The 12,436-nt window shown below is 26.6% G+C and overlaps 1 long non-coding RNA gene across 1 annotated transcript in view; it reads right to left on the bottom strand.

Annotated features, from left to right (window-relative positions):
- Positions 1-827: 827 nt before the first annotated feature.
- Positions 828-12,436, bottom strand: part of LOC122503697 — a 56,863-nt gene continuing 45,254 nt past the window's right edge. The window contains exon 5 of the long non-coding RNA XR_006301773.1: positions 828-936. This is a non-coding gene — a long non-coding RNA (uncharacterized LOC122503697). The remainder of the gene's footprint in view (positions 937-12,436) is intronic.

Below are 12,436 nucleotides of genomic sequence, written 5' to 3'. Positions count from 1 at the left end.
TGAAAAATTTGCATAATTTAGATCAGTGAAATGAAATTTATAATATAAAAAACATACAATAAACAAAATCGGTATATTTTTTAATCATAATTTTTTTTTAAATTTTTTAATTTCTAATATTATTTTATTATAAATCATGAAAAATACTTGCATATTTTCGATTTGTCAAACAATATTTTTTAAAGAAACAAAAACGAATAAAGAATTCACAAAAACCAAGCTTAAACTGTCGACAGAATGAATGAATGAAATACAGAATTGTCAGATTTTATAGTTAAAGACAAAATTATTATTAGATTATTAGAGTTAATATTATAGTTAATAATAATTTTTATTATAGAAAAGAATTAAATAAAACACTCCATTTTTTTAAAAACTTATAAATGTATTTAAAAATACATGATTTAATTATTATCTTAAAAAGAAGAGAAAATGAATTATTTAATGGTGAATGGAAAATTGAAGTATCAACATTTTTTTTTCCAGGGAATTAAGGACGCCATGGTCTCACCTCCCCTTTTCTATGGAAACAGGAGGCTGTGGCTAAGAGTGGAACGACGACGCCACGCACCCCGACGTCGCCTGACGCGCTCCACTGACGCTGCAAGAGAGAGAAGAGATTAATGGCTTCGGACTCTGAAATCCTAGAAAATAAATAGCAAGGGTCCAACGACGAGAGCAAGTCCTGTGTTGAACCTAGGAAGCAAGATGTGTTGCTCCTCCTGCTCTTCGGCCTCTTCCTCTCCCTCTACCTTCTCCTTCCTCTCTCACTCACAAGCTGGACCCCAAAAGAAATCAGGCAAGTCCCTAGGGTCCCGCCATTTCTTCTCCGCACTTCTACAGGATATGAGATATCAGGACCCCATTATCACCCGTGTCCATTTATCATACACGATTGGTTTTCCATCTCCCCCTCTTCATTCTTGATTTCTAATTCTAGACAAAAAAAAATTCTTATTACAACTTATTATTCAGATTGAAAATGACATCTGTTGGGTTTGTGATAAGTAATTGAGATGTGGAATACTTGAAATAACAGAAAATTAGAAACGTCGGTTGGAACTATTTAAATAGTAATAGTAATAGTAATACTAATAATAATACTAATATCTAATATTAATAATAGTTTATAATAATAATTTAATAATATCTAATAGTATTACTATAATATTAATAGGGGTACTACTAATACAGATAATTAGTAATTAAAAAAGTTAATTAGAATTAATACAGTTTTTAAGAAATCGAGAAAATAAAAATCTACTACTTTGTCAACAGTAGCTCAGTTGGAAAAGGCACCAACCGTTTGCAATTTGAATCAGCTTCGATTCCCAGCAGATGTAATTTTTTTTTTCTATTGGATTTCTAACTTCAATGCATATAACCATTTGCGGATCAAATGGAACAAGGATTTAGTTATAACACAGTAAATCATGAAGTATTAAAAAGTATTGCAGATTAAATTAACACCAAAAACGATTAAAATAATCAATTTTGGTTTTATTTTTTACAATGAATGAAATTTTAGTTCATTAAATTTTTTTATAACTACAAGACATGAAGATATCGATAACTCCGAGTCTTCGACTCGGAGTCATCGATTTCTTCATATTTTATAATAATTAAAGATGACCAAGTAATAAAATCATTATTTTATATTATAAGAATATTATACTTCTTCAAAATTATTCTCATTACTTCAATTCAATTATTATTTTCAAAAATTTTTAACTACAATTTTACTTTATATCAATTACTTTTAATAATTTTCGAAAAGTTTTATTTGGCAATTTTCAAATCTATTTGTTTACAATATTCAATTTCACGAATTTTCAATTATTCCTAAATTCTTTAATTAAATGCATATTAGAAAATAAAAATTTCAAATAATATAAAAGAAAATTCAATTAAACTTTTTTAAAAAAATTAATTTCAAAATTCAATTATTTCTAAAAATTCACGCTAAATTGCTTTTATTATTCAATTATAATCTAAAATTTTAACTAAAATTCATTTTTATAAAATGAAAATCAATATTTATTAGAAAGTTCTACAAGAATTTAATTATTTAAATGCAAAAGTAAATAATTTATTAAATAATTAAATCTTTCTCAAAATTCAATTCTCATAAAGAATTTTATTAACAAATCTTTCAATAATTGAATTCGTTTGTCGAATTTTATTAAAACTTGCATGAATATAATTATTTTTTTCAAGAAATTCAATTATAATTGTGCGAAAAATAATTGAAACGCTGCGATGAGCTTTATTATTAGTAAAAATAATTGAATCCTTAAGAAGAATTTTATTACTCTTGAAAATAATTGAATTTCTGCAATAATTTATAACTTCTCTAAAATTAAATTTTTTTCTAGTGTTTTTAACTAAAATTCTTCAATAAATTCATTATTTTTAATAGTTCTTAAAAAAGTTCTTTGCGAATTTTCAAATTCTACAATTCAATTTTACAAAATTTCAATTATTCAGAAATTCTGCAATTAAATATATATATTGAAAAATAAAAACTTGAAATAATTTCAATAAAAATTCTACTAAACTTTTAAAAAGAATTAATTCTACAGAATTGTTTGTCAAAAATATGAAAAATTAAGAATTTCAATGAATTTAATTTGAAACTTTTTCAAAATTTAATTATTTCTAAAAATCCACGTTATAATGCTTTTAATATTTAATTATAATGTAAAATTTTAACTGAAATTCATTTTTATAACCATTTTTATTAGTAAATTCTACGAGAATTCAATTATTTAAATACAAAAATAAATAATTTATTAATTTCATGTTTCTTGAAATTAAATTCTCATAAAAAATGTTATCAACAAATTTTTTAAATCATTAAATTCTTTGGACGAATTTTAATAAAATTTTTAAGAAGAATTACATTTTTCGAGGAATTCGATTAAAATTGCATTTAAAATAATTGAAACTATGCAATAAGTTTTATTATTTATGAAAATAATTGAATTCCCAGAAGAATTTTATTATTTATCAAAATAATTGAATCCCTGTAAAAATGTTATTATTTATGAAAATAATTGAATTATTTCGTAGAAATTTATAAAAAAATTTGTAAATAATTGAATTCCTGTAAAAATTTTTATTATTTATGAAAATAATTGAATGTTTGCGTAGAATTTTATTTTAATTTTTTTTAATAATGGAATTCTTTTGGAAAATTTTATTGAAATAGTAGATATTGAAAATCATTGAATTTTAGATAACTTTTGAAAATAATTGAAATTTTGACAAGAATTTGATTAAGATATTGTAAAGTAATTGAATATCAGAGACGAATTTTATTATTTATAAAGAGAATTGAAATTTTGACGAGAATTTTTTAAAATTTTTGGACACAATTGAATTTAGTAAATATGTTACTTAGTTAGTTAGTAAGTTAGTAACTAACTTACTATTCTCCCTGGAGAAGCTAAATTCGTTGATTTTTTACAAATCGTTGACTTTAGTGTTTTATTTAAAGTAAAATTTCATTCATAGTTAAAAATAATACCAAAATAGATTATTTTAATCCTTTCTGGTGTTAATTTAATCCTAGAGGGATTGAACTGTTGCAGATTATTTTAATTCATTCTGGCGTTATTTTAACACCTGACGTTTTACGGTGAAAAGAAAAAAAACAATTTTGTTCAAAGAAAAAAAAAGAAATTAATAATAAAGATAATAGGCCAAATTTACAAAATATACCTATTAATTTAAATATTAATATTATATTATTATATTATCTTAAGTTGAAAAAAATGAAAAAAAAACTGAAAATTATAGCGACACAAAAATTAGTGTTCTATAATTATTAATTATCAAAAGGGTTTTCTATAAATTTTCTATAAACAAGTACAATTTGAAATTTAATTTTACTCTTGATATTAAGCGAACCCACTGGATTAGAAACCGTACAGGTTAAATAAATGACAAAATATTAAATATAAGTAGTGAAAAGCCATTCGGTATAATTGTTGTATCGTTTTGCATAATCCTCTTCCAAGTCCCTTCTCCTCCATCGATTTCAAGACCCCACCTTTAACGAGTGAGTATATATAGCAGCCAAAAGATTAATTGCTAATTCTTGCCACAGCAACCAGTTGCTACTATAAGCTCGTACGAAGTCGTATTCGCGCAAAGGTCAAGGGACGATTTGCAATCAAGATTTATAAGCCAGAAACGATTCCAATTTTATTTTCTCGATGCATGACGTATGAAGAAGAAGTTCTATTTTAGATACGAAGCCATTCGGGATATTTTACAGTAAATAGAGTAAGAGTCTTAAAAGGGATTGAATTCTAAAAATTTAATTTTTTCCAATACTTTTAATAAAAAACCCTGAATTTCGCATGATTTCCCTGACCATTTCTACTTTCCCTGACTTTTTACTGAATTCTCCGAATTCTCTGACCTGTGTCAACACTAGTGATGCGCGCGCAGCGAACGCAGAGTGGGGGGAAGTAACGCTAATGCTGCGCGCGCACCGTACGCAATGTGGGCGAAGCGTCGCTACTTCTACGTGCGCAGCAACGCTAACTGGACAATAATGCCAAGAAAATGTATCTAAATGACAAAAAAAATAGTATAGAGAGAAAAAAATTAATTCAAAAAAGTTTTCTGTTATTTTTCAAACAAAAAAATCGTTCTTTGGAGAAACATTCGAGAATTACTTTTGTCTTAGCGGTTTGCGAGGTTAAATTTGTTTGATATTAAAATAAAAGAGAGGAGAGAATCGTGTATATAGAGGGGTAGCGACAAATATTAATAACGTGGCAAAGTAAAAAATGTTTACTCTATGTTACAGCCGATATGAGGGCCGCGAGCGTAGCAGCAGTGCCACTGATGATTGATTGCACGTCTCTCTCTACACTTTTTCCCCCCCCTGCTCTTTGAATGTGGGGTGTGTACGATATTGCCCCGGCCATGGCCTTGCATGTCGCCATCCCCTTTTTTTTTTTTTTTTTGAAACCCCCGAAGAGGTAGAACACATATCGCCATATATAGAAGATCATTTTACCGCGTCTCGAATCAAAATCTTTTTCCCTCTCGCTTGTCCGTCGGGCATAAAAATTAGCTTTGTTTTCTGAACACCTCTTAGGAATAATATAACCCCTATGAATAAAAAAAGATTCCCTCGGAGAAAAAAAACTCCCCAATGTAAAAAATTACTCAGGAAACATTCTTTTTGATAAATTTTTGCAATCAACTTTTTTTCTTGTGTATGTTTTTCTAGTACAAATTCTTTCCAATTATTGTGATAAATCTACCGTTTTTTCTGAGACTAAAACTCAAAAATAGTAAAAATCTAAAAAATCTATTTATTATCACAAAATTCGAATTAATCTGTTTCTTATATTTTTATTTCAGACTTTTGTATATGTAGTTTTATTCGTTTCTTATTTTTTGTTCGTCTTTATTATTTTTTCATTTTTATTTTTTTATTCCTTTTTATTTGTTTTATTCTCTTTAATTTTATCTTTTTGTATTCAAATACAAATAAAGAGACCAAAGAGAAAAAAGTTTTATTAAAATTCAAACCCGGAAATTGATTGGCTAAGCCCCCTAATGGAATTTTAAGTAGCAATTAATACCAATCAGAATAAAATTTTGCCCCTTGAGGTTTTATCTAACAAATTTTTTTCACTATACAGTATTATTTTTTTTTTTTTAGTTTTTAGATCTGAGACCCAAATCCAGGTGCCACAGGATCCGGATTCGAGAACCTCATTCCTATGTCGACCCATATCTATATAAACGAAACATGGAGGTTTCCGGGGAACTTAAGACATGCGGTTAACCGACAGAATGGCCGAGTTAAAGCTTCATGGGAATGAGAATATTTCTCTCGTGAATAAATAATTATTAATTTCTATATTCACCTTTATTATAACGATAATTTCCATGAATTTTTTGGGGGAAATATTATATTTTAATCTCTCTCTATATATATAATTATAATTCGTTGCACGCTTTTATTATCAAGGGAATATTTAATTTATTCGAAAAAAATAAATATTTATTTGAACCAAATAATTATTTCCAACTAAATAATTTTTTAAAAGAAAATTATTGATAAAACAAAACAATTATAGTGAAATAATTATTTGAAACAGAAATTATTAATAAAACGAAACAATTATTTTTTTATTTGAAACGAAATAATTGCCAATACACTTGAATAAATATTTTTCGAATTAAAATAAACGATATTTTTAGACAAAGTTTTCAATAATAATGATATGTAGATAAATATTTATTTTGATGACAATTGAATTAAATTGAAAATAGAATAATAATTATAGTTTTATATTTGTTAAATGAAGTATATTTGAAGATACATAAATTAATTGTGCTTTAGAGCGTAATACATAATGATATTTCAAAGACGCGCATGTTCATTTAGAGGAAGAAAGGTAATTCGGAGCACGAACTTTCAAGTTTCTTATCTCGATTTCACGTTCGACCGATCGAGTTGTTCGTGCGTGACCTTGTTAGTATTCGAAACTATACAAGTACTTACCAGTTTTCAATTAATTATCAGCGAATGATCTTCAAACGCATCTTCTCACTTCAATGCTCCTTCTAAAAAATACATTTCACTCAATAAATTGCAAAAAAGCATTTTTTTTTCACACAGAAACAAAAAATGAAAAAATAAAACAAAAATAATAAAATAAATCTTATTTAGACGAAGAAATTTATTTTTCTGTTCGAATTTATTCGATTTAACGACTTTGGAAAGTAGAAAATAGAAATTTACTATTTTCCCCGTCGTAGCTCAGTTGGAAAAGTCACCGTCCGTTTCGAATTCTAATCAGTTTTGATTCCCGGCGGATGTAATTTTTTTTTGCAATTAGATTAATATTTTTAATTTTTTTACCAGAGACAATTTGATATTTAACCACTTTTGCTGCATTGCTATTACCTAATAAACATTTTATTAAAAAAAAATGTATAAAAAAAATATTTTTACCCACAGAACCAAGAAAATTTACTTTTTGCGATCTTCGAACGCATTTCTCAAATACTTCATTAAAAAACACTTTATTTAAAAAATTTCATTAAAAGAGTTTCTTTATATTTAGGTACAAAAAATTCCAAACCAAAATTGTTTATTCAAGAAAAGAATTTTATTTTTCTAAGAAATTAATTTGATTTCATGACTCTGAACAGTAAAGAATTAAAAATTACTATTTTCTGCACTATAGCTCATTTGGAAGAGTCACCAAACGTTTCTAATTTTAGTCAGGTTCGATTCCCAGCAGATGTAAATTTTTTTTCTTAAATTATTATAATTTTTTATTTTTTTTTTTATCGGTGACAATTTTATCTTGAAACGCATCTTTCGCTGCAATTCTTTACTTTAAAAAACATTTCTCTTAAAAAATTGCATAGAAAGGATTTTTTTCCACACTGAATCCAAAAATTAAATTATTTATTCAGGCGAAGAAATTTATTTTTCTGTTCGAATTCATTTGATTTAACGAGTTTGAAAAGTAGAAAATAAAAAATTACTATTTTCTCTACCTTAGCTCAGTTGGAAGAGTTACCAACCATTTCTAATTTTAGTGAGGTTCGACTCCCAACAGATGTAAATTTTTTTTCTCAAATTAGATTAATAATTTTATCTTTCTTAACGGTGACAATTTGATTTTCAAACGCTACAGCTACAATGCTATATAATTAAAAACATTTAACTCGAAAAATTGAATAAAAAGGGAATCATTTCGGTACAAAAAGTTCCAAACCTTTGTTTCTTCAAGAAAAAAAATTTATTTTTTTAAGAAATCAATTCGATTTAACGATTCCGGAAAGCAAAAAAAAATTTACTTTTTTTTCTACTGTAGCTCAGTTGGAAGAGTCGTCAATCGTTTGTATAATTTTATTCACATTCGATTCCCAGCGGATGTAAATTTTTTTTTTTTCTACAATTATATTATTATTTTTTTTTATCGATGACAATTTGTTGTACGTTACAGCATTAAAATACGAGTTTTGATAAAGTGTTAATTTAAAATCGAGATTAATTAAAGGCGACGATTGATTATTGATATCGATCATCCTTTTATAAAATATATTGAAATAAATGGAGTAGAAAATTTATGTAATAAATGAACTTGAGTTGTCACTTTCAGTAAGTATGTTTCTTTTTCGTTCTTCTTTTTTTTTTTGCATTAAAAGAATATAAATAACACATGTATAGAAAACTTGTTCAATAAACTGATCAATATGTAAATTCAAAAGTAAAATCGTCAAGGAGAGAAGACACACGGGGTTTCTCAGTATAAATTATGTTATCTCGATATAAATCGTGGAGAACACGCAAAGCTACCAACGCGCACCTATATTGTATATATATATGGATAAAAAAGAATTAAGGACTGATTGCAGGGGAGATTTATGGTGTATTCATTAAGAAAAAAGGTACCAAACTGAAGAATAAGTTTATAAAAACTCTTTATGGCGAACACCTTCTTGTCGATCATGATTTTATAAATTGTATGTATGTGTGTATACGCGTCGAGTCCTCAATTTTTCTGTTTTCAAGCTACTGGACTTGCTTTTAATAAAGCAATTATTTTCATGCGAACTTTACGATAATCACTATGTAATTATCTCATATACTTTACTTTGAACAATATTCACGTTCTACTAATATACCCAGACGCGAACGCGTGAACAGCTTTATCGTTCTTGAATACATTTTTTCCACATTGTAAGTAACACTAATTTAATTAATTGTCGATTTTCATATTCTCTCTTCAACTCTGAAATTTTTTAAATTTTTATAATTTTTTTGCAATATTTTTTTATTTTTTCTCCACTAGTGTGAGAATTTTCAAAAATATTTCCATCTATCTATCTATATCAATTTTTTGGACCTTTTTTTAAACATTGCGAAAAAATTTATTCTATTTGCATAAGAATTATAAATATTTTTTTTGGGCAAAAATTTTAGTATATAACAGAGGTGTGATTTTATGTATGTATCTTGAAAATGCATATATGTATGTATGTATTCATTTTGAGATCGTTATAAGTGACGATTTATGACATGTCATAAATTTCACACGATCAAAACTCAATTTTATAAATCGTAGACCTAGCGCGCGTGGTCGGTGTATATGTATCCGTGTTGTATACCGTCGCATTTATGTTTCTGCCATTATATTTTGTTTTGGCTGCCAGCCGACTTTCAAAGGCTGCGTTTATAAAAGATATTAACATGTCATTACTCAAAATCATATACACATATTTATAAAATCAAACGCTTTTGATAATATGCACCAGTGTTGTGTAGAATTTTTCAAGACACACCTTATTCTTTTCTTTGTATTTAAGTATTTAAAAACAAAAAATCGACAAAAAGACAAAAAAAACGACAAGAGAACAAAAAAAAACAAGAAGCAAGCAAGAAAGAAAGGAAAGAAGCCAACAAACAAAAAACAACGAGGAAATAACTAAAAAATAACAGACTATTGAAAGAATCAACGAAAAAAACTACAAACTAACAAGGAAACAACAAACAATGAAACAAAACTGCAAACTATCAGGGAAACAACAAACAGAAAAAAAAGATACAAACTAACAAAGAAACAACAGACAAACAAAAAAAACATCAAACTATCAGGGAAACAACAAACAATTAAAAAAAGATACAAACTATAACAAAGAAACAACACACAAACAAAAAACATTAAACTAATCAGGGGAACAACAAACAAACAGAAAAGCAACAAATTAACAAAGGAACATCGAAAAGCCATGAAAAAATCAAAGTTTTATTAATAAATAATCATGAAATTGAAGATTGAATTGAGAAAAATTAGCGGAAAATATGTATAATTACAGTATTAGACGAAAAACAAATATTGTATAATTGAGCCATTTACCAATCTGAGCATATCATTTTTTTTCTTCTGTTTGCATAATTGTATATCATTTAAATGATCATTAAATTCTCCTTGCCGAGTGTGAGATCATTAGGATATAATTAAATTCCCGCAAGATTGATGATTCGTTTAATTTACAATAGCAGAATAGATGTGTTATTAACTTATTTATTTGTTTATCTGTTGTAATTTAGAATAACCATCAGTTGGAACTACTGCTAATTAGGATAACCAGTAATTAAAAAAAATTGTGAATTATTATTTTCAATTGAAATTGTCATCAAGTTTATGTACTGTATACTATTATAGAGTTACTTAATGCGAATTACTGATAATTAGAGTTACTACCAATTAGAGTTGCTACTAGTTGTTATTAGTTGCTACTAATTATAGAGTTACTACTAGAGTCAATACTGGAGTTACTACAAGAGTTACTACAAGAGTTACTACAAGAGTTACTACAAGAGTTAATACTAAAATTACACTACCAATAATTGGAGTTACTTTTATTTTGGCCTGTTTTTTGTTAGAACCAAAAATTGGAACAAGATATTTGTTAGGAAAACTAATAATAAGAGGAACCGACAATTAGACCAATAATTGGTAATTATTACTAGTTGAAACTACTACTAATCAGGAAAACAACTGATTCGAACAACTTCCAGTTACAACAACTATATTGTTTGGACAACCAATAATTGTAGCAATCAATAGCTCATCAGGACAACAATAAATAATTGTAATATAGTTGAAACTGTAACTGATTAGAGTAAATAAAATTTGGAACAACTGTTGAATTACAAATTCGAATAGAATGAATAAAATTTGGAAGAACTGTTGGAACTACAACAACTGATTAGGACAAATAAAATTTGGAAGAACTGTTGGAATTTTACAACTGATTAGGATGAATAAAATTTGTAACAATTGTGGGAACTACAGTTTTTTAGGAAGAATAAAATTAGCAACAACTGTTGGAAGTACAACTGATTAAAACAAATAAACTTTGGAAATACAACTGGATTAGGAAAAATAAAATTTGGAACTACAACTGATTATGGCAGATAAAATTAGAAACAGTGCTGTAGTTACTACAACTCATTAAAAAAGAAGTAAATTTGGAACTACAAATGACGAGAATTTCGCAAATAAAATTAGGAACATCTGTTGGTACTACAACTATGATTATAGATACGAAACAAAAATTGGAACTAAAAATGACGAAAAGTGATTTTAAGACAAAATTTGGAGATTCAACTGATTAGGACAAATAAGATTTGGATCCACAACTGATTAGTATAACAGATAAAATTATGAACAACTCTATTTGAACTATAGATCTGAGTAAAATAAACAAGATTTCGATGAATTGTTCAAATTATACAATTGATGAAAAGATCTTGAAATTAAAACCACAGATGGAATTTCAATTGAGATTGAATTGGAATGGAATAAAATTTCAATTTTTGATTAAGGAGTATTGTTGTAGCAACTAATAATTGTAGCAATATTTGTTGCTCCTGCTGTAATTATTGTAGTTTCAACAGATGATGATCCAATTAGTAATTATTACTATTTGGAACGTCATTTATTGAAACTACAATAATTACAGTATAATTACAATAATTAACAAATACTATTTGGAACATCAACTGTTGAAACTACAATAATTACAATAATTATAACAGATGATGTTCCAAATAGTAATTATTACCATTTTTGGAACATCATCTGTTGAAACTACAATAATTACATAATGATTACAATAATTAATAGATGATGTTCCAAATAGTAATTATTTTGGAACATCATATGTTGAAACTACAATAATTACAGCACTACAATAATTACAATAATTAACAGATGATATTTCAATTTTCAAATAGTAATTATTACTATTTGGAACATCATCTGTTGAAACTACAATAATTACAGCACTACAATAATTACAATAATTAACAGATGATGTTCCAAATAGTAATAATTACTATTTGGAACATCATCTGTTTCAACTACTACAATAATTACAGCAAGAGCAACAAATAATTGCGGTAATTATTATACAGAAGGGACAACAATTAGTTTGGTTTGAAGCAACTAATAAAGTAATTTTCAGTAGGAACTACAAATTATCCGAACAATTAATATTTCGAACATCATCAGTAAAATTTGCAATAACTACTTTAATTAAAACAACTAATAATTGTATCAATCATCAGTTATTTCTATAACATAAAATTATACAAAAATAATGGAATTTTTAGTTGGTATATCAGATTAAGTTCACATATAATCTGATGTACCAAAAAATTAGAAACAAAAAATTGGAACAACAAATAAAACAATACAAAATTGGAGCAATCTGGACAATTGGAACAATCTTTCAGAATAGAATGTTTATAATTGAAACAAATATTTCCAAGGGACAACTATTTGTTAAAACAATCATAAATCATCAACAACCATCACACATTTTTTCTAAGGATATCAAATTGAGACAAAAAACGAATCAAAAGTGTTGCGAA

The sequence above is a fragment of the Leptopilina heterotoma genome, unplaced genomic scaffold (genome assembly GCF_015476425.1).
Source record: "Leptopilina heterotoma isolate Lh14 unplaced genomic scaffold, ASM1547642v1 Lhet_268, whole genome shotgun sequence".
Classification (NCBI taxonomy): domain Eukaryota; kingdom Metazoa; phylum Arthropoda; class Insecta; order Hymenoptera; family Figitidae; genus Leptopilina; species Leptopilina heterotoma.
Note: the sequence above shows the minus strand (reverse complement) of the source record. Positions and strands in the feature narration are given on the sequence as shown.